We start from the raw sequence: 23,850 nt of genomic DNA on the forward strand, positions 1-23,850 counted from the left end.
GCAATGTGTGTTTGTTTAATATTAACCAACATGTGCAACAGAACAGAGCCGTGGTGCAAATATCTCTGAACCTGTCTTTTAGCAGTGTTTAAATGCACACATGTCCTGACGGACTTGCAGGGTAGGGACCGTTGGGTCTTGCTTCCTGTTATCACTCTTGTTGGTGAGTCTGACAAAACTTCGAGACGCAAAGATGAATGAAGACACATTTTCCAAGTGCCGAGTGCATGCATGCAACTTGCATTCTGTGTTCTGAGGACATCAAGCCGTCCCTCTCACTTCTGCTATTGGCCCAGTGAGATGGGCCCAGCGCAGGAGCCTTTAGTGCATACGGAGGGTAGCGAGAAGAAGTGCTCCACAGGGGAAGGCTGCTTGAGAGTAATGGTCTACGAAATACAGCACCATTCATGGATTAAGTAGATTTGGGAACAAAAAGTGACTTTGTAAAGGGTTCTAAGAGACTACAGAGAATACTCCCTTCCCCTCTCCACTTTGTGTGTGTGTGTGTGTGTGTGTGTGTGTGTGTGTGTGTGTGTGTGTGTGTGTGTGAAAGAATTTATATAAAAACTTACAACACACTGAGTGGAGTAGAAACTAAATACACATTTCAGTTACTGCTGACCATGTAGTCTAACTCTATCTGGCCTGTGTGACGTGGCAGGCATTGAATTGAATGTTTTTAAGGGAATCCACCCACTCCCAAGGAGTGGATTACTTTTGACTCCAATCACTGACTATACATAAAATCACTGAATTCCAATGCAAACACTTCATTCCACGTCCTTGGCTAAAATCCAGATGGTGAGTTTAACTCCCAGGCGTTGGGGCCAGCGTTTCATGAATCACTCCTCGAGTTTTGATTTGGAATGTTAACAGACACTGGGACAAATGGCTTCCCCAGTGAGCCCTTAAAACACCCAGCCATTGGCCTGATTAACTTCTTGAACAGCTAACCTTTTATAGGTTGAAAAAAAACATATTTGTAAAGGATATCTGTACCATAGGCTGACTGTCTACGGCGCAGCCCTGGCTGCTGTCATGTCTGTTTACTCTGGCCTGGAATTTAACAAAATATATGAACTTGCCATAGCAACTTCAGCAACTCAAACCTGCATGTTTCTAAGATAAGAAGAATGGTTTTAAAGAAACATACAAGCATATAGGCAAACTAGGTATCTCTCAGGATAGAAATGTGTAGCACTGTAGTGACTTACTCTCAGACAACATGATTTTTAAAACTGTATTATAGTTATCATTTTCATTATTTTTCACAGATGGAATCCTTCTGCTTGGACATGTTACTGCTATAGTTTTAGGGGTTTTTTGGTTTTGTTTTCCCTATTCTATTTTGGTGAAGAATAAGAGAAACATTTTTAAAAATGTGTATTTTCATGAATGTAAAAAGTTTTCTGATTATTTACAGGGGACTTCACAAAGATGGAAATTAAAACTCCATATGTATGTACATGGAGGTGGGCATTTATTTATCTCATAGGGAGAGATACATTTAGTTTTCGCTCTGAGTAATATTTTTTTTGAGTGGCTTAGAAGGAGGTAACAGCGTAGAAGAATTGGAGTCTCAGATTCCTGAAAGACTAGAATTATAGAATGAATCTTTTTTTTTTTTTTACATACTTTAATATGGCAACAGGAGCTCCAGCAATTGAAAGTTCATACTCACCTTCAGGGACACTCTTGGGGTGCGGTCTTTGTTATCCATTGTCTTTCTGGTTTTGGTGATAAGGTTGGACCTAGGACCTTTGAAATGCTAGACAAGTGCTCTCCCATTGGTCCACAACCCCAGCCCCCGGGTGCTACACTGCTCTCATAGATTAAAGTTGTTATGTCTTGCATGCTCTCTGTCCAGGTGTGAGCTCAAGAACATGACTAAGTTCCTTGCTTAATATGAAGAAGCTTCTAGAAACTTTAAGTAGCCTACTAGCCCTGAATCTAAGTAGACGTTTGTTCCTTTGCCTCTCAAGGCAGATCTTTTATGTGGAGTGTGGAAAATGGCATCCCAGGTCACAGATGGCCACCCTTCTGCAATGTGACTGCTCCTTCCTCGCCAACCGAGATGCAACCTGAAGTCTTACCTCTGGTCAAACTGTTATATCTGCAAAACCTTCAGCCCAAAGCATCCCAGCTTAAGTATAAGCTACAACCAAACCCGGGAGCCAACTGTGTGTGAGGCTCACACATCCCAAGCCACTTCTCCATCTCTGTGTACTTACACGCTGACTTCAAAGTCGAAATCTGACTTGCGTTAGGCAAAACAGGTTTGCAGCTTGAGAAAAGCAAGTCCATTGCTCCTTAGACACGTAACTCTGCTTTTTAAAAAAATGATATTTGGCAAAACATATAAATTTGCAAAATGCCTCATTAATTTCGGATAGTATGGCATGACGCGGCTTTACTTTTTAGTTCACACATTTTCAATCTTGTGTAAAAGTAGGTAGTATAAAATAATACCCTTTTGTGTAGGCTCTGCCATTGTACAGTTGAGCGTGCCCGGTCTTACTCCATCTAATGAGCCATTCCCCCTCACGCTACTATTATAAGGGCTGTATTTTCAGAATAAATATATTCCAGTACACATCAATAACAAGAGTGCTTTTACAGCACGGCCGCACAGCACGGTCTTAAGTCAAAACAACACCTTGGGTTTATTACACGCTACGTTTTGCAATCTTTGGGGAAGATGAACAAACAATTCTGGTGAGCGGAATAGGACACATTTTGAAACCTGATTCAGAGTGCATTCCCGGTCACCCACATCCTGAAGACGTGTCAGGAAAACCGCAAGCTTAAGGTAGGATGATACTGGGGAAATTAGAATTATAGGCTGAACAGCCCTCCCGGCAACAGGCTAAAGAAAGGAAAATTCTAGCTTTTCTTTTAAAATATGGGTAATGCTATACAACCAATCACTGAGTTCCGTCATCAAATAAATTGCTAGGGACAAGGTGAGAGGGCAAGACTGTGTGCATTCACAGGGCCTTGAGCATTAAGCCCAGCATGGGCCCTGCTTGAATTTTGACCCAGGGTGGAGCTCGGTGTGGGGTATAGGGGAGGGAAACCAGGCATACCTGGACAGTGTTTGAAAGAACTATCTGAATATTTGCTTATATCAAACAAGTGTTGACAATATTTTAATTCCTAAGGAGTTCTGCAGGTGCAGGGCCGTTCAGCAGAGCTTCAGAGTCTTGCAGAGAGAGCTCAAACTTCCTATCAGCTGATCGGGCCCCCACAGTTCCACTCCCCATATTCCTTAGTAACCCGCTAGTATATTTTACGGGACCTTTGTCTTGAGATATTTTAGTGACCTCAGACAAGTGGAATCTGCAGGATTTGCCTTGAACAACTGGGTGTGTTTCACTTAGCACAGTACCCTCTACATTGTCACAGCCTGAAAAAGAATTAATTGTACACAGTGACAAATTTTCTTCCACCATCCACCTGTCCGGGGACACACAGGTTGTTCTGTAATTTGGTGAGTGCGACCATCATTGCCAGGAAATGAGGGTATAGCTTCCTGTCTGAGATCACAATTTCAATTCTTTGGAATAAATAACCAGGAAGCAGGGCTGCTGAGTAACATGGTAGACTAGTTTTTAATTTAGGGGAACCCCTGCCCTGTTTTCATGACTTTCATAGCAGCAACAGCATATTCCATATTCATGACAGGACCTGCTATCTTCTGGGTTCTCCTTTTGAATCTGCTGCTCTGACTGGTGTGAGGGGGGACTTTACTGTGTTTCTGTGTTTGCTTGATGGGGAGTAGTAGGACAGCATCTTTGTGGCGCTGCTGGCTTACTGTGTGGCCTCCCTTAGAGAACTGTCTTCAAGACTCTGGCCCGTTATCAGTTGGGTTCTTTCTTTTAGAGATAAGTAGTTTGCAAACTTTCTTTCCCATTCTTCCTCCCATTTCTTTTGCTGTATGATGAAGATTCTTAGGCTTAATGTCGTCTCACTGTGCTTCTGATGTCATTGCCAAAGGCAAAGTCAAAAAACCCTCCAACCTATGTTTTCTTCCAAGATTTTAGTTTCATGCCGTATGGTCATGTTTTAAAGTCATTTTAAGATTGTGTGTGTGTGCGCACGCTGTGAGACGGGAACACAATTTTATTATTTACTGTGTAGTTACCAATTTTCCCCAACACAATTTATTGAAGAGGCAATATTTTTTTCTGGTGTGTATCATGGTCAGTCATGTTGAACATCAATGGACCCTATTGTGTGGATTTAACTCTGGGATCTCTGTTCTAGTCTATTGATGATCTATGCGGCTATCCACATGGCTAACACCACATAGTCCTAACTACTTAAGCTTTGTAATATGTTTCAAAACCAAGAAGTATGCCTCTAATTTTGTCACTTTGGCTATTTTGAATCTTCTGTGGTACTGCAGGAATTTCATGGTTGTTTTTCTGTTTGGTTTTAGGTTTTAGCTTTTTTGGTTTTGGTTTTTTTGTTGTTGTTTTTTGTTTTGTTCTGTTTTCTTCATTTTAAGTAAGTGGAACTTTGAGGGCCAGTCTTACTCTGCTACTTTGGGTCCTATGAACATTTTAGTAACATGAAGCTTCCCACCCATGAAACCATGACATGTTCACACTTAATTGTCACCTCCAATTCTTGTCATCAGTGTTTTACAGTTTTCTACTGCAAGCCTGTGACTTCTCAGCCTAACTTTATGCCTAAATACTTCACTGAAGTATGGTTTTAAGGACGAGTTGTTATTGAACTCCTTTTGGGATATTACCTGCGTAGTGTAGTTAACAATTGATGTCCATAAGCTGACTTTTTAGCCTGTAACTTTATGGAAATTATTTACTAGTTGTAACACTTTTTGTGGAGTCTTTAGGATTTCTCTATATACCAGATCATGGGGGGCAGAGAGATAGTTCAGCAGGTAAGGAGCTCACTGCACAAGCCTGGCGACCCTAAGAACTATGTGTTGGAGAGGAGAGACACGTGTCCTCAGAGTCCTCCATCCACCTCCAACCTCAAACACATCACACACACACACACACAATAATGATGGCATTGTGAAGTTCATATATATCCAAGTGAAACCCACTCAGTGGCTAGAGTTTAAGGGCTTCTTGGGAGAATGTTACGTTGACATTCGTGTAAGCACAGATTTCCTGTCACTTAGAGAGAAATTACTCAAGGGATAGGGTTGAGTTAGAAGCTGTGACATTAGCCTCCTCCTCAAATTCTCCTCTGATGGTTAAAGTACCACAGCTTCTTTTAAATGTATGCTGTGACCCAGACAAACCAACTTTAGCTCTGTAGCTCAGAGCATGAAAGGGGTTATTCAGTATCACCAGTCAGAGCACTCATAGAGACAGCCTGGAGTTGATTGAAGCTGTGCTCCGTGGAATACAACCACTTTGTAGGAAAGCATCGTCATTTGGTATTTTGTGGATGAAACCAGTCAGCCCAGTGAGGAGACATTTCTATGGCTCTTCACTGCTGGAAGAAGCCAGAGCCTAGTTTGCTTGTTATAGAATCCAGGTATAACTTACTCCTTATCCAAAATTCAACATGCATCATGCCATGCATATCTTTTAAGACCTAAAAAAGGAAGATACTTTCTTTCTTAATGTCCATGCATGAGCTAGAAAGACCCCGGTCCCTCTAATGATGGAGTGGCAGACACCAAAGGCCTAATGGTTAAGATTTGGGGGTCTGTATCTCCTTTTAGGCCATAACCTGTTAAAAATGGCCACCTCGGTTGAAAAGTCCTTATAACTAAAGACATCACAAAAGTGACAATGAAAATATTCCTGCCGGGTAAAACCATAGCGTTGACAGTCGTCTCCTTACCTCTGGGGAATTATTATTACCCTAACTTAGAAGCTAGGCAGCTGATGCTCAGAAAGATTTGAGTGGCATAGCCCAAACCCAAAACCGATGAGGGGAATGAAGCAGACCTCACACGGAATCATCTTCTGGTGCCTACTTTGCGTTGGGCACTGTAGCGTTAGTCAACTTCTGTCCAAGTGTCAAAATTACCCAAAACAACAAGCTTTAACAAAGGGAAGGTTCGTTCTGCCTCACAGTTCCAGGAGGTTCAAATAATGATCTCTTTCCCCTATTGCCTTGAGGCTGTGCTGAGGCAGAACAGCATGGTGTAGACAGGATGGATAAAAATGCTCAAAGCAGACAGGGAGTGAAAGGCTCCTGCTGACCCCACTTGCTCCAGACAGGCCCGCCTCCTAAAGTCTACCAACAGGAAATGGTTCCAATAAGATATCAAGAGAGTACCACAAGGTACTTTGAAAGTAATCACACAGCCTACACTTGGCTTTTGTTTGTGCTGAGAAGTTTCACATTTACTTCAGAAAACTCTTTTTCTTCTCTTTAAAGAAAAACCAAACACCCTTCCTATCATGTTTCAAACAAACAAAACAAAACAAACAATGAAGCCTGCAGTGTTAGGAAGTGTGATGGATATATTTGCATCTCCTATCATGTCTTTTGAATGACTGCCATCATTAATCCAGTAAGTGAAGGACTGAGCACAGGTACAGGAAGCCAATACTCAGTCTCTGATTTACCACAGACGCTCACTGAAGAAGATTATGGGACTGAGGTAATTAGCCTGCCACAGGTGGAGTGCACACACACACACACACACACACACACACACACACACACACATGCAGACAGAGACACACAGATACATACACACAGAGAAAGACATAGGCTCACACGGATACACACAGACACAGGGACACACAGACACACACACGCACAGGACATACACAGCATACAAACGCAGCACACACCCACACATACACACACTTCTCAGTAGTTAGGATCCAGAAGAGAGGGCAAACCACCAGTACCTCATGCTTATTTTAAATGAAACATAAAAATAAGACATTTAGAAGGGGTAAGAAAAGACAGATTTGTCAGTGAAAGGACGCACGTACTATGTGAGTAGAGACAGTCGGCCATGTTTAGACTGTGTGGTCACCACGTGACCCACCCCCTCCTCCTCCTCTTACCAGGTATAAACTAAGGAATCTTTATCTGGCAGCAGGAACCATCAGGACCACGCCCTTGGCTTGTAGAAGGGCAACCACATGGAGGCTAATCTGGGTCAGATCTCACATACTGCTGGGACTTGACAACAGTTTGGAGTCCACATGTGGAGTCCCAAACTCCAGACTCTTTTGGACAGTATTGTATACCTTTTTCTCCTGATCCTCACTGGGGGGGTGTACAGCTGTCTGGTGGGTACTGACTGAAGGTGAGAGGACCCCAACTCTTCTGGGCACTATTTGAAACGACCTCTCTCCCTTAGACACCTGTGGCTTCTTCCATGGTGTGCTAAACAAGAATGTTCACAGATTTTTTTTTTTTTTAAACGTGGTACTATGTAAGTACCTGAGGTAATCAGGGTGAGCAATGAGAAAACACAAAACTACTGGTTTCTATAGCAATTCGAATGGGTCTTAAGAGTGGAATAGAGAGTAGACTAAATCAGTCTCAAACGGAGCATACAGGATGATTCCGTTTATGGAAAGGAATAAGCAATCCACAGAAAACACCTAGTTCCCAGGGGCAGGGATAAAGAGATGGACTTCGTAATAAAGGGCCAGCATAGGCCACGTCTAAGATGGTAGCCGCACAAGTTCTGCATCTTGGCTGGTTACAGTTGCGCATATACATGTGCGTGATAAAACGACAGAGACCACAGCCACCCAGCCAATATCAAGTTCCTGGTTTTGATGCTGTTAGACTGTGTCAAATGTAACTACTAAAGAAAGCCGGGAGGGAAGCTGGCGGTGCACTCTATGGCCCTGGGTTGAGTCTGGTATTCATGAGGCCTTCTCTTCAATCCCCATCAATCCCCAGCATCCGATGGGAGGGAGGGGGGAATGAGACAGGAGGGACGGTTTCTGAGGGAAATCTGAGGACGATGCCCAGCCCTCTTTGTCCCATTTGCTCAAGCTTTTATAAATCTATCACTATAGAGAATTCCCAGGAGAGTACGAACTCCCCTCTGTAGAAAGGATAACTAGATGATAGCAAAATGACTCACAAGACAGAAAAAGAAAGTCTGCTGTGTTTTTAAAGCATGCTGTTATAACAAAATTCCTTAGAAAGCGAGAGCAAAGTCAGTGCATCCCGGACCAGTACAAAGCAGTTCTGTCCGGCTAACACTATGGCAACCGGATGCTTTTGCAGCATCCGGAAAAGCCCAGCTGGAAACTCCAACCCTTAGGTGACATTACCTAATGGCAAAGGTCAGGCTGGTCACACAGCTTTTAGGGAGGCCCCGCATAGGTGCAACAGGTCCCTACTTTGTGGACAAATGAGACCCAAGCCTGTGTATGTACACCACATAGAGCAGGAGTTTCCAGCCTCTGTGCCCAGTGAATGCCTCCCTCGCCCACTCCCCTTTGCAGGTCTTTCCCACACTACCCTGTCAAGTTCACTCCCCCTCCCCAACCCCTGCTGGCCCCTCTCCCTGAGGCACCCAGTCATTAGCAAAGGCATCTGGCGAACCTGTGTATGCAGTATCCTGCTTTGGTCCTCCTGTTCCACCCGGAGCCTCATGCTGGGCTCGAGGACTTCCCAGGGGCTGCTGGAACTTCAACAGTAGTGCTGCGTGCAGCCATAGGGCCAAGCTATCTTGGGTGAATCGCCGGTTCCTCCCTTTTCTTCTTCAACATTTTATAGCACCCAGAATGTGCCCGGTATTATAAAATTATGCCAAAACAAAGAGCAAAGTCCTTGTCCCGAGGAGCAGGCCATGAAAAAGGAGCGAATGACGCAGAGTAAAAAGGACAGGACAAACAGCAGGCACACTGGGCAGGTGGAAAGTTCAGGCGCAAGGTAAGACAGAGCCAAGACTCTCAATGGCTCAGCGTGAGGAAGTCACAGCCATGGCTGACTGCAGAGAGCGAGGTACACCCAGTGTTTACCAGGCTAAGTCCACCATCCCTGTCATCTCTAAGGTGTGCACTGTTGTTACTTGGAAATGCATCTTCCACAGCCCAAATATTACAAAGCCCCGTGTAGGACTCCGAGTGTTTTGCAAATGTGAAATTGTCTGCTTCCCACAGGGCCCGTGATGTGGGAACCAGTGTGTTCTCCAGTTTCACAGATAAACGGTGAAGCTGTCAAGCCAACTTGCCCAAGGTCACTCGAGTACAAAACAGAGGAGCCATAGAGTGAACCCAGAACACCCACGTGACACAGACCAGACGTGCACTCCTAAAGCTCAGCTCGCCAACGGCCTTGGGCTCGAACTCCCTAGCCAGATGCAGTGACTGTAACTTATAAACTCACACACTGACTGTTGGCAATGCTCAGACCTTCGAGAGCTAAACACGGGAGTGCTTATTTGAAGAACAAATACTGGCAGAGGAATTTTCAAAAAGGAGATGGAGGAGGAGGAGAATAATTTCTTTTCTTTGTTCATTCAACAAATACGGACCAAGTGACAAGTATATGGGATGTGTATGGCAATGCACGACACCAGTCAACAAAATTTACACCATCTTTGTGCCATTCAGGGGATGGCAGCATCCCGAGGCCAGACTGTCCCACACAAGACTCATTCAGTCCTTCTTTCCTCCATAATTTCCTTCATTTCAGTAGTGGTAGTTTTTGTTTGTTTCTTTTGTTTTGTTTTTTGGATTTTGTTGTTGTTGTTGTTGTTCGTTGTGGTGGTGGTGGTGGTGGTGGTGGTGGTGGTGGCAGTGGTGTGTGTGTATGTATATGTATGTGTGTGTATAGCTTTTCCCTCAGAATTGAAGTGCTCTCCTCAGGAGGGAAGAGGACATCTCACAAGGTTTCAGAAACTAACAGGACTTCAAGACTGAGGAAACTCAGAAAGCTGAAAGATTTACAAAATGTCTGCCCCAGATTATAGCAAGCAGTGAGCATTTGCTGAGAGGAGACTCTTCAGTAGATCTGCCGGCAAACTGGGCAAACTGAGCGGGGAGCGGGGAGCCCCGGCCTTACAGCTCTCGTGAGACCTCAGCCGCCAGGGTGGGCTTTGTGGTATGCAGTTATCGTTCCTTCATCCAGACTCCTGTGAGCACCCTCTCCTTAGTGACTCAGTGAAGTCACTGGTGCCCTCAGGTAGACTGGGGTGAAATTCTTGCTTAATTCCATCGTTGGTGCTTATCTGAGAGGGATAGACATTTTTCACATTTACCCAGGAAAAGTCAGAAAGCACAGAAGGAAAAAAAATGCTATCAAAAGCGAATACACCAGGGGCGGTGGTGGGGCACGCCTTTAATCCCAACACTTGGGAGGCAGAGGCAGGTGGATTTCTGAGTTCCAGGCCAGCCTGGTCTACAGAGTGAGTTCCAGGACAGCCAGGGCTACACAGAAAAACCCTGTCTCAAAACAAAACAATTCAAACAACAATCAAAAAAGCACACGCACAATCTCTCTGTGTGTCTCTGTCTCTGTCTCTATCACTCTCTATCTCTTACTGGGTTGGCTCCAGAGAGGTATGGGCCTGAGGTCAGATTCCCAGCACCTGCAAGCTGGGCCCGCAGAACCTGTCCATACCTCTATCACTGGAGACAAAAGAAAACAGACAGACGCCCAGATCTCCTGGCCAGCCGGCGCCACCAATCAGCGAGATCTGGCTTCACTGAGATAGTATCTCAAAGACTAAAGAGGCTCACAAGAGAGAAAGGCATCTAAAATGGAGGCCTGGCCTCCAACATGGAGGCCTGGCCTCTGTACATCATGCACACCCACCCCACTTACCAATACATATGTGGGAATCCACCAAACAGAAATACTTACTAGCATTTAAACATCTCAAATAATGTGACAGGTAGTTAAAGCAATAGCATCCTTGATGATAGCTCTCTCATGCCGAGCGCTTAGGGTACACCAGACATCAGCTTAAACATTCCATGAGGAATGAGCTGCTCACTCCCTTAGGATCCACTGAGGCACGCGCCGCTATCCGGAATCACAGAAGAAGAAACTCTGCTCCAAGACTTACTCTAAAAGTGTGTCCTAATCCAGTAAAAGAAATATCTTGGAGTGTCTGTATGCTTCACCAACTCTGAGTTCCCTCCTACTGGCCTCCCAACCAAAGAGCTTTCAAGTGCAGATGTGGTGGAGACGGAAGATGATCCTCGAACCCTCAGTGAAGAGGCAAAACTCATACAAAAGACCTCTTAGGACTGAGGTTGGAAGCTAATTTTCAAAATAGAGTTTGAAAAGCCATGCACATACCTGCCACGAACATCTGTGGAAGTGGGAAGATGGTGGTCATACTGCCTGCCACTCAAATCCCCACTTCATTGTAGCTTAAGTATTATTTATATATATTTATATTATAATATTAGTATTATATTAGTATTAATATGCGAGTATTACCATAAATATATTTATATACTTAGACATAAAAATGGTAATATTTTTATACTGTGACTTGTGCATTGAGTAAGCGATAAAACCATGAAAAATTAAAATCAGGACAGAAAACCTCCCTCCAATTCTCTCTATAAGCGTGCAAAGCATTTGTTGAGAAATCTTTTTGTGGGTGTCAGCAGCATCTATGCTAAAACAGATTCCTCAGACAACCAGAAAAATAACACTGAGGACACCACAAAATGGCAGCTCCCTCCCCGGGTGCCTGCTCCGACGACGCCCGTCACAACGTGATGGACCCGTAAACACATTTTCCTCATTTCCAGATTTAGCCGCTTGGTTTTGGTGACTACAGGCCAGACCTCCCTTAATTCAAGAGAGGACAGAGGTGACTTGCAGAGGACTCTGAACCCCTCCCTCCTCTCTCCCCAGAGGCATCTCCACCCCTGAGCACTGACTGTGCTTAAACTAAATGGCTCCCGTCGCAGGCTCACCCTGAGATATTTGCTACATTTCCCTCTTCACCTCTTCTTGTTCCTCACCTAGCCAACTCCTACTTCTGCTTCAAAACCTAGCTTAAGAATCACCTCATTTTGTCCGGCAGTGGTGGTGCATGCCTGTAGTGGTAAAGGAAGGTGGATCTCTGAGTTCAAGGTCTACAAAGTGAGTTCCAAGACAGCCGGGGCTACACAGATAAACCCTGTCTCAAAAAAGCAAACCAACAAAGGACCCACCGATTCTTGTTACACTACTTGGCATGCCATTTAATAAAGCAGATTCTGATGTAGAACATAATGGCTTACTTTAATTATCCTCCACTAGACCAATCTATTATTCAACAAACATTGGTGACCATGAAGAATTTGCTCTGCCCTGTGTGAAGTGACAGTGGAGATATATTTAAAAAACAAAACAACAACAGAAAAACACCAACAAGAAAAACCTAATAGATTTCCTGCGAGCCAGTGTTACACCATGACCGTCCGGGGAATGAATGAGTGGAATTAGGTCATTACATATCAAATAAGAGGTGGACCACAGGAAGGTTTATGGTCATGTGGAAGTGATTCTGTTTTCCATTTCTCCCGTGGCTCCCATCCTATCATGACACATAGTAGTGCCTTTCTGTTCTCGTCCCTCCTGGTTTACTGTCTTTAAATAAAGAGACAAAGAGGAACCTCTTTGGAGGATCTAAGGACACTTTCACGGAGGAGTCACATCAAAAATCCTGCGTGCTTATCAAACATTACGATTTGTGACAGTAACAAAACTATAGTTATGAAGCAGCAATGGAGTAATTTTACGGCTGGGTGTTCACCGAGGCATGAGGTTCGATCTTAAAGGGTCTGAGTATTAGGAAGGCTGATTTATCCTTTCACCGCAACACACATAATGAGAACCAAAACATCAAGCAAGCGCCGGTCTGCCTCACTCCAGCTTTTCTGAGGGCTCCCGATCTCTAAGCACCAGCCCAGAGGCTCAAAAAAACCCTCTAGGCGTGTGGCCACTGCCTAGGAATTCATCCCTAATCATCCTTGCTTAAGTCTCAGGTTCAGCTCGCCCCTCTTCCTCCAACTGGGTCAGCAGTGCTGAAGGAAGCATCACAGGCTCTGGTATACATGGAAGAGTTTTTCTAGCCACCTTTCCCTGTGGCTCGCCACGAGGGTCCGTCCATGGAACTCCAGCCCAATCCCCGCGAGGATCGGTTCACAGGAACCCCAACCCGATCCCCGCGAGGGTCCCTCCACGGGAACCCCAGCCCGATCCCCGCGAGGGTCTCTCCACGGGAACCCCAACCCGATCCCCGCGAGGGTCCCTCCACGGGAACCCCAGCCCGATCCCCGTGAGGGTCCTTCCACGGGAACCCCAGCCCGATCCCCACGAGGGTCCCTCCACGGGAACCCCAGCCCGATCCCCGCGAGGGTCCCTCCACGGGAACCCCAACCCGATCTCCAAGAGGGTCCCTTCACGGGAACCCCAGACCAATCCCCACGAGGGTCCCTCCATGGGAACCCCAGACCGATCCCTCCACGGGAACCTCAGACCGATCCCCACGAGGGTCCGTCCCCAGGAACTGATACCCTGAAGAGCCACCTACGCCTTTTCAGCTGTCTGTCCCTGCTCAGTGCCTCAAGGCAAAAGGAGTTCCTTCTGGTTGACCAAGTTGTCTCCTCCCAACTACTCCACGGTCAGTTTCCCTCTCCTCTGAAGTCCTCCATTCATGCCCGCGACCCCCACCCTACCGCGGGGTTTCGGCGCCTACGAGCTGTTGGGTGTGGCGGATCCCCGATCCCACCATGTGGGAAGCAGTCTCGGCTCTAAATCAAATTCTCACTTTGCTCCAGGCTCTTGGGACTCCTTAGAGTCCCCAAGCCTTAGAGTTCGCACTCCGGGAGCATGCTGATCTGCTCGCCGTAAGGCAATTTAACAACGGGAGCATGCTTACAGTCAGGAAATTCAACTACCAACTATCAAGAGACCAGCGAGTCTATTTTAAACCCTGAACCCGTGTTCCCCCACCACCTCCGGCGGGCGGGGGGTCATAGGCACACTTCCAGCAACTCGGGTAGCACCTAGTGGGCACGATCCCCAAGGGTGAGGAGCCAGATCCTAGGAAGGGTGAGACCCTCTTTATAAGGCAGCTGCTATCGTTCAAGGAGGTCCCACAACAAAAATCTCAGAGCCAATAGACCTCCAGTCGGCAAGCCCACACCAGTCTCTGGAGACGGCCACGCAGGCACAGTTCGAATAGGAGCCTTCAAAAAAAGCCCCTCAAGCTATCCCCTCCGCCTGCCCTGGTTTACTTCACTTCTAGTCACTGAAATAACCCAGTTAGCCTGTAGTTCTAAGGTACAACCAACAAATTTTGACCCTACACAGTTCCGAGACCTGAATGCCCCACGTGCGCTTGTCCCCACGCGCGCGCGGGGGCACACACATACACGCGCGCACACACGCGCAAACATACACACACACACACACACACACACAAGTTAGGATCTAGCCCTAAAATTCCACGCTGAGTCGTTTTTTAAGAGAAAATATACCACATTTAACTCACCCGCCTTTCTGTCTACCCTCTTCGGGTTGGAATCCAATGGATGTGGCGGCAAGGGTTAGACCGGGAGACCCTTCCGTCTTCTCTATTGGCTTCCCAAAGAGTGGAAATTTCCATCCTGTGATAGGGGGCAGCATCTCGATCTCCTTTCTTGAGGACCCTCCCTTCCAGCCTAGCCACCAATAGCAGTGCAGGAACCTGATCTGTCAACAGAAACATCTTTCCAGGTGGAGTCTAGCTGTCCAGCTGTCCTTTTAGAGGGAAGCCTGGAGCCCAGAGAGCAATGGAGGCCCCTCCACCCGCCCTGGGTCTTGTTACCAAAGAGTTTGGTGTGAGTTCATTTTCGACTGTGAAGTTTCTTTATTTGGGGGGATTTTCCTGTGTGCAGGATATATCTACATCGTTAAGTAGGTAAAAGTAGTCAGTGTAGAGTATTCGACAAACAACTTTTTCACGGACTACACAGCTTACTGTCACCACATAACACAAAGCAAACAAATAGAATATGGTGGTCACAGTAAAAATCTCTATGCAATACAAGGGCAACCTTGCCGTCACCCACTTGTGAACCTTTCCTGTAATTCTCTTATGGGGTCCTAGTTTAAATATGATTCTGAGTACAAAGGAAGCTATAATAAACTACATTTTCTGCTCGCTAGGAGGGTCTTAAGGAAAAATATGTATATGGAACCATTTTCTGATAAAACCATTTTCTGACACTAAGCATAGTTCCCGCTTCAAAGAAGGTCCGTGTTTATTTAATAAAAGTTGCCATTCTTTTTTGGCAGAAGGGGTTCACTGGTGGAGAAGTGGCCTCTGAAGATTTAACAGACCCACCAGGGACACAGACAGGGCTTTTGGAACTCTCACGCGCCCAACGTAAATTATGAAGAGCTGCCGGTCTAACTGTCTGTCTTCAGGAAGGACACTTAGCTCTTCCCATTTCATAGCTCCTGTATTAGAACAGTACTAGAACATGGCGGCACTTCAGAAAGAAAACAATGTAACAACAGAAACATCTGCATGCTAATAAGGAACACTCAAAACGTTCCATCAGTGATAGATCTCTCTATGTCTCTTGTCTCTATGTGTGTCTCTGTCTCTGTCTTTCTCTCTTCTCTCTCTCTCTCTCTCTCTCTCTCTCACACACACACACACACACACACACACACACACACACACACACACACCTCAGATTATACAAAACAGTTCAACAGAAGGGTAGCAACAGAAGAATATATAACTTCTACCACAGCATGATTTTGTACCACCCCCCCCCCAAAAGCACAATATATATAAGAAATATTTAGTTTCACGAGAGTAGGTTAGCAATCCTGGTCAAATATGATATATACACCCTTTTGGTTTCTCCTGGCAAGAAGTTCAATTTTGTGGAGTTAGAATATAACAGAATAATTTTAAAGTCCCCTTCAGCTTGTTGAAATTGGGTTTTATTTATACTGTGCTATCTCACCATTGCCTCTTTAATAACACGTAAGGAGTGTATGTAGTAAGCTACTAGCAGGTCATAATGGCTGGACCACAATAAAAGGATTTGAGGCAGGAGAAAGATTTCTATCTCTCAGGGCCTGACCTGAGACACAGGAGAAGCCAAGGCAAGCCCATAAACAGAATATCAGTGGGGAAAAAACATGGCTGAAAGCAAATAGTTCCTTCATGCCAGCAGCTCATGCCCGAGAGATGTATAACTGCCCAACTTTTCAAAACCAGGAATCCTAGCATCCATCTTTCCTTTCTTGTCCTTTTTAATTTTTTAAAAAGTATTTATTTTACGTGTATGGGAATTCTGCCTGCACATACACCTAACATGGGCGTGTCTGGTGCTCTCAAGCTAGAAGGTAGTGTCGGATCCCATGAAACTACGATTACAGGGAGTTGTGAGCCACCACATGAGTGCTGGGAATCAAACTCAGGTCCTCTGGAAGAGCAGCAAGTGCTCTTAAACACTGAGTCATCTCTCCAGCTAACTTGTAAATAAACTATTTATTTAATCACCTTAGCTCATACCAAAAAAAAAAAAAAAAAAAAAAATCAAAAGCTATGGTTCATTGCCTGGTGTAATAGGAAACTACGTGTTATTCATTTATATATGCTGGAACTACGAGTCAGGTTATGGGCTGAGGGGAAATTATGCTAATTTTATCTATAAAGCATTGGCATTCCGATTCAAGTGCAATCCGCTCATCTTTGGTGGGGACTGCACTTCACTGGAGTTGCAGAAGGTCCCAGAGTAATGTGGAGACGCCAGACACAACTGAAAAGCCTGGTTGTCTCTCTGCTGTGAAAATTGACCAGGAAAGGCCATGTAGCCGTGACCTGGTTCCTCCGGGGTCATGGAAACCAGTGTTCTAAGGGGCAGGAAGCTGAGTGGCCAGTCCTATGAAGCTTCTCGTGGGACCTCACTGACACGCATTTTGGTTTCGCGTGAGATCATGCTCTGCCTTTGGAGAAGACACCCTCTACCATGATTTTATGGTCACCCCACAGGGACAAATTAGTTCCATTCTAGAGACTTGATTTTTCTGAAGAAAAAAAAAAAACAGACAAAAATTGTTGATACCGCTTGCCTGGAACATACCTTGTTCAGACACTATCACAAGCTTACCTAGTGACAAAAGAAAAGAAACTGTGGGTGTTGGAGCAAGTGAAGTAAGATTCAGTGGGGGGCTGCTCACACTCTGTAAAGCTTCACCAGCTAAAATGTCTCTCCTCAAAGGTCTGTAAGCGACTCTACGTGCAGACAACCAAGCAGTCAAACGACTAAGACCTTCACTCTCCTTTCTGGCTCTAACCCTCGGGCCATCTAACCCTTGGGCCATCCGCCATGCGTGTCCTAACTGCTGGCGTTCTAAAGCTCTCACTGGCCCCTAGCTTCCTAAGACCGGTGGCTTTCCACTGCTGTTTCCCCTCTTCCTGGAACCCCTTGCTATGGGTTCCAGCTGTCAGTTTCACCTCATTTCTCACCGTTCAAGCCTGAGTGCCATGTTAGTGCCACGGTGGTTTTGTGGTGGGGATTGTTGGGGTTGGGGTTGGGGGGGGGGAGCTTATACGACTTCAGTAGGAAGGGGGAAATCGCCCAGCCTACACAAAGCTCAAAGAATTGCCTCTGTGCCCCTCCATGCAACTGCTACCGACCTACCAGAATTCCCTATTCTGTTTCCCCGGAGGCCAGTGTCCTTTCTGCCTCACCTCTGATAAAGCCGTTAGGGGAAAAAGAGACAGCACAAGGCTGTCCTGGTCTCTCATCACCATCCTCCCGGGCTAGCCTTCAAGAGCCCATAAACAAATGGCTGTGCGCCTACGGCAAGCTTGGGGAGTGGGGCATCTGGGAAGAACGCTCTTGGCCGGACTGAGGGCTCATGGGTTTGCATAAGGGAACCCTGTGAGTAGTCACAACTTTAAGGTGCTGCCTTCCCTCGAGGGGGTCATTCTCTTCTAGCCTCTGCCTATAAATAGCCCCATATTTGTGTATTGTGACCCCCCTCCCCCAAACCATACGATTTGGCAGACTTTGATTGGGTGCCTCCTAATGTACAGGTACGAGGGGACAGGAGTGAACAGGCACAGCCCTGTCCTTGTAGAGGTTGTAATTTGGTAGGGGAAAATATTTTCGCCAAAGCGTGACACAAGCGTGTGTGAAGGGACACAACCATACTGGAGAGAAACTTCACTAAGGAGGAAAATGGCGGATGGGGTGGGGCCGTCGGACTTGTTTACCTAGCTGTAGCTCAGGCGTGCTTGCATGCCTGTGAGAGGGAGCTCTGTCTGGATAGTGCTCCAGAGATGGAGGGAGCACTCAGCCCCTCCCCCTGGAGTCAAGGGCTCTGGAGCAGGAAGAACATGGCTCCTGTTCAGGCGCCCTCTCCTTACTCTCCCCAGAGCCTGGCAAGCGAGTGTTTCCAAATTCGGTAAAAGAGAGACTCTGGTTTCATTTCTGCCTTCCTGTCAGGCTGCCTGGGTGGCCTCGTCACCCTGAGCATCATAGTTCACTGTCAGGTCATTCTCTTTGCCATCTGAGGGGAAATGATCTCACTGGTGTACGTATGCGGGGTTGCTGGGAGGGGGCAGGGTTAGGGTTCTTCCTGATAGAGAATCTTCTATTGATGTGAAAAGTAAGGGAAGAACAACTTTTTACCTCAACGGACTACAGGGAGTTCGGGGGTGGTTTGGTAGCTATAAGAAGCCTACCTGGAGAGAGCCTGGCTGAATTTGGTCTGATGCGGAGACCTTGGGTGTCCCAGTTTTAAGAAGGGCGAGACATGCAGAGCAGAGGGAGAACTCCTCTAAACCTTAAACAAGCAAGCGGAAACATGAGAGGGTCGATTTGAAACTGTGATTGATGGTCAGGCCCACGACTGTTCTTAAACCCGTGCTGGCATATTGCAGCATGCTGTGCGTTAGGAAAGATGTGTTGCAAGATCCTGCAATATTTAATGAGTAAAGGACAAAGTCATACCTCAGCTCGTGGCTCAGCTTATAGCTTGTAACGAAACCAATGTTCGCGCTGTCCATTGCATTCGTAGTAACTAGTGGGGGAGTCCGAGCAGGTAAACTTGACCATTCCTATTCAACGGACCGGATCAGCAAGTGTCAAGATGGCTGAAGTTTTGGTGTCTGACTATAATCCCAAGTGTCCTCATCCATTTGAGTCTTCCTTCTCTCTATAAACTCATCCCTCGGCCTCCCAGGCTCTCCCTTTGAGATGATCTGACGATACAGAATCCTACTCTTTGGCTACACACACCCTTCACACAGCTTTGATTGCCGTTTGGTAGAGAAGTACTTCCAATGAAATGTGACGTTGGGACACTGCCCTAACTTAGCTTAAATGGCCTGTACCAATCCCAGCATGCCTAGTCACTATCCTATCCACTCTTTCAAGGTGAGAAAGTTTATTCCACGCCCAGGGAGATGGCTCAGCGGGGAAAGTGTTTGCCTCATCCTGAAAACCCACAATGAGAGAGCAGGCATCGCTTGGAAGCCCAATGTAGGGGAGCCCAAAAGACAGGAGGAGCCTGGGGTTTGCTGGTCATCCAGTACAACTGAATTTTGTAAGCTCTACATTGAATGGGAAATGCTATCTAAAAAAAATAAGGTAGCGTGGAATTGAGAACACACCGGAGATTGACCTCTGGCCAACACATACACGCACACACAAAGCACACTGCAAACCACACACCGCACACCACACACCAGGGGACAAAGGGAGGGAACGAAAGAATGTTGGGAGCACAAAGGTTTTGATCACAGATAGCGCTAGGGAGACCAGGAATGTTAAACACATGCAGGGCTGCCTGGAAAAAGACGTATAACCTGTTTTCTGCCCTAAAGGCTGGGGATGGAGGTGGCCGATCACCTGGCAACCTCCGTGCTATCTGTAGGGCCAGATCATACCTGGCTCCCCCTAAGCTCCCACAGCTGGGACTGGAGGTGATTAGTGGCCCAGATGACCTCTGTACTAAATGCATGACTGAGACCTCCTCTAGGCTCTTAAGATGAAATCTACCTTTGGAGCCCATCTACCCGTCTTCATGCCAGAAATAACACGCACTTTGAGAAGTTTTGAAATTATGCCTCCTCACGCACATGGGATTGCGCTATACCAGGAAATTTTCCCCCCCAAATTGGACTGTGCTTAAAAATGCCTGAAATCAGCTATCCAGTGTCAGACTCTAGAGCAGTAGCTCCCAACCATTTAATACAGTTCCTTGGGTCATGGTGACCCCCAACCATAAAATCATTTCATTGCTACTTTATAACTATAATTTTGCTACTGTTATGAATTATAATGTAAACATCTGTGTTTTCTGGTGGTCTTCAGCAAGCCACATGAAAGGGTCACTCGACCCCCACCCACAGGGTCTGAAAGCTGTTGTTCAGAGGTTTGAACCAACACCAGCTACTGAATCTCTCTGAACTAATTTCTTTCTCACCTCACATGGATCCTTACTCTGCCGGCTCTGGTGTTTACAGAGACCCTCGTGTTGCAGGGCAGAGAAAAAGGAAGAAACATGAAAATAAATGGCCTGCTTTATGCTGCCCAGATATGGAATCTCTAACCCCAAAACAAAGCCACCCCTTTGCCATCTTATCACAAACTCGCTTTTTTTTAGGTAGATTGAATATTTAGGGCAGGCAGCCATAAGGTACCACCAGTACCAAAGCCCATCGAGACTTCTTTTCCTGATCTCCTTCCTACGGAGCAAGCCTTGAAAAGATATATATCCTGGAGGCCTACAAACTCTCCTGATGGAGACGAGGCTCTGCCCCTATAGGGTAGACCCTAGTGGGGGAAAAACACAGCCACGCAGATACCTGTGTGATGTCTTTAGCTTTCTCTCACCCTGCGGAAGATGGCAGTCTTATGATCTCACCTTCTCATCTCTCTCTCTCTCTGTATAGAGCCCTCTTCTCTGTACAGAACCTGCTGAGAGGCAAGGCATGAGACCCACTGACACTCAGTGGCAAACAGATCAAGGTCCTGCTGTTGATTAAGTAACAATTTGGGGACTGTCTAAGACAGAAACAAATAAGTCACCTTTGTCCTAGAGCACCTGCAGTGTAGTAGAGGTGTGTGAAATTAGGTGTGCTAAGGAAAGAGACAGCTGAGAGACCCAGGTTAAAGAGTAGACAGGAAGGGATGTGACAGAAACTGCCTCATGGAGGATATTTCTGAACACACCTAACATAACCTTCCCCAAAGCACAGTTGCTGTAGCTGATGTTGTCTGACATTAGGAGAAGGCTGCTTTCTGAGGAAAGCCTGTAACTTACCACAGCAAAATAAGATCGCTTTATAGACCACAAAATAAATGAATCTCTATGGAATTTCAAACAGCTGGGGAAGAAATGTACAAAACACTATGGTCTCCAACCGTTGACAGGGCAAACGGAGGTCATCTAGACCACTCAGTGAAGTAAAACCCCAGGACTCCATCCTGAAGGAGTTGCTTGACTAATGATTTGAACTGTGGCCTTTGAGTCTGTATTTTAGTTACATACACTACCACACCACCATCAAACCAAGGCAGGCCTTTCTCAACATGTAGGTCTCAACCCCTTTGTGGGTCGAACAACCATTTCATAGGCGTGGCATGTCAGTATCCTGCATGTCAGATGTTTAAGTCATGATTCTTAAAAGTAGCACCAACACAAGGAGCTGTATCAGAAGGTTGCGGCATTAAGAATGTTGAGAACTGCTGACCTAAAGCACCATCAAACTTGGAAACCATCTTTACCTCTTGAACTTCTCCTATTGCCAGGGGCCTGTTTGGGAAGTCCGCTTTAGTCCTTCCCAAAGACCCTCACAATCATAATGACTGACCAAGGTTTAACTGGGCTCTTGGTGTTTGGGGGTTCATTCCTGTTTACGAGTGCTAAAAAAAAAAATCCTTCTGTTTCTCACTAAGCTGTCACAGAGCCTCCTGAGACAGATCCACCAATTTCACTCAACAGGCTGGAGCCAACTGGCCTGAACAAGTCACAGTTCTGAAAAGCAGGCTCTCTCCCTGACTGAATGCGAGGGTAAGACACTCCTTATTCTTGCCGTAGGCCTAAGGAATTAAAGTCTGTATGGGAGCCCCCAGCAACAAACAAACTGTAGCAGGCTTTTAAGTGGCTCTTGTTACCATTAAGAATAGAAGTATCTAGATCAGGCTCATCCCCTGAGGAAGTAAATTTAAGGGGACGAGAACTAGGGTGGAGGCAGACACTGAACCAGAAGGGTCTGGTGATATCGTGCTATGTATAAGTGAGCTGCAGGCTCTAGCATGGGGTATGACTTAGGGGCCTCTAGGATGAACTCAGAAGTTCCAGTGGGTGGAGTGAGACAGGGGAGGAATGTTGTACCTGAGTGTTTCCTCATACGGCCCTCAGATTACGGCATTGGAAACAGGGGTCGAGGGGAGGATACTGGTACCTCCAAGAATACTTGGGTCCAGGGCAAGCTACAGAGAAAGGATTTGGACAAAGGAAAACTATGAAGAAAGTAACCCACTGTCAACTCTGAGAATCCAAGTGACTCAAGGAGGGAGCCCTGAAGGTGGGGTTCACCTAGCCTGAGGTGGCACTGTTCTTTTCTCTTTCTTTCTTTCTTTCTTTCTTTCTTTCTTTCTTTCTTTCTTTCTTTCTTTCTTTCTTTCTTTCTTTCTTTCTTTCTCTTTCTTTCTTTCTTTCTTTCTTTCTTTCTTTCTTTCTTTCTTTCTTTCTTTTTTTTTGATAACTTCAAGAGGCAGCTTTGAGTGGAGAGGGAGCCTGTCCGAGCGCGGTGGGAGCCATAACGTCCAGCTGTCCAACTGCCACCGCCAGTGCAAGTCATGACCCGAGCACACTGCAGGGAAGATTGCCTCTCGTGACGTCAGCCCAAGGAGGAAATGACCTTGAAGGAAACAGAACCCTGATTAGTTGCAACGAAAGTGCTCATTTCCATTTTCCCTTTCCGAGAACGGCTGTGTTATATAGTCAATGAAATTAGTGTGCATTGTTTTTGCCTGTTTCAACAACAAACAGAAGAGACAGGATAATGTGGAAGATGTTAAATGACTAAGTGAACTTTGGTTAGAACAACTTCATATTGGAGATACTTCATGAAAACTGAAATTTTATTAGCACATTGTCATTCAAATTTCAATAACAGTCATTTTTGTTTGTTTTTGTTTTGTTTTTTTTTTGTATGTGGGTTTTTTTTTTTTTTGGTTGGTTGGTTGGTTTTTTTGGGGGGGGGGTTGGTGGTTTTTTTCTTTTGTTTGGTTTGGTTTGGTTTGGTTTTTCGAGACAGGATTTCTCTGTGTAGCCCTGGCTGTCCTGGAACTCACTCTGTAGACCAGGCTGGCCTCGAACTCAGAAATCTACCTGCCTCTTCCTCCCAAGTGCTAGGATTAAAGGCGTGCGGCACCACTGCCTGGCCAATAACAGTGTTTTAAGTGTTCAAATACCACTTAAGACTCTGTACTGCCTAGTTATTCTAATACATAACACTTTTCCTGTATCTAAGCTCAAAGTGAATGTAGGCTGGTATTTTTATATGGTGTACAAAATAGATGATGGTGGTTTTATATGGTATAGAAAGACATAACAACATCATTTTACTTATAAACACAGATATGCAAAATTTTCAACCTAGGTGCACTTTTAAAGCACTTTCAATTAGTTTTTGAGCATGTCTAAAGGGGACACCCAGAATGTCCCCAAAACACCAGCAGACCAGTTTTGGTCATCTAAGTTTCTCTTCCTATATTCTCGCTTCTCATTGAGCACAGCAAATCAAATATTGGGGGAATGGACAGGACCATCTTTCCACGTGCAGGGATTTCCAAGTTTCCTCCCAAGTTGCCATGACCTGGAAGGCTGCTGAAGTTTTAGGGAGGACAGACCTTTCAGTTCCTTGTTTCTCTGCCTCCTCCACCC

The 23,850-nt window shown here is 45.8% G+C and overlaps 1 protein-coding gene and 1 long non-coding RNA gene across 4 annotated transcripts in view; one reads left to right on the forward strand and one right to left on the reverse strand.

The window, feature by feature from the left end:
* Positions 1-14,530, reverse strand: part of Slc38a4 (solute carrier family 38, member 4) — a 61,141-nt gene extending 46,611 nt beyond the window's left edge. The window contains exon 1 of one of the 3 annotated variants that reach the window (XM_006521350.4): positions 13,466-13,488. The gene's annotated coding sequence lies outside the window, so the exon portion shown is untranslated. Of the gene's footprint in view, positions 1-8,523; positions 8,663-13,465; positions 13,489-14,428 lie in introns of those variants that run through there. The other 2 variants (XM_006521351.3, NM_027052.3) reach the window with 2 other exon arrangements.
* The window catches only part of Gm32840, a 62,793-nt gene continuing 41,656 nt past the window's right edge, over positions 2,714-23,850 (forward strand). Inside the window, exon 1 of the long non-coding RNA XR_875626.2 lies at positions 2,714-2,809. This is a non-coding gene — a long non-coding RNA (predicted gene, 32840). The remainder of the gene's footprint in view (positions 2,810-23,850) is intronic.

This window comes from Mus musculus, chromosome 15 (assembly GCF_000001635.26).
Source record: "Mus musculus strain C57BL/6J chromosome 15, GRCm38.p6 C57BL/6J".
NCBI classification, from domain to species: Eukaryota; Metazoa; Chordata; class Mammalia; order Rodentia; family Muridae; genus Mus; species Mus musculus.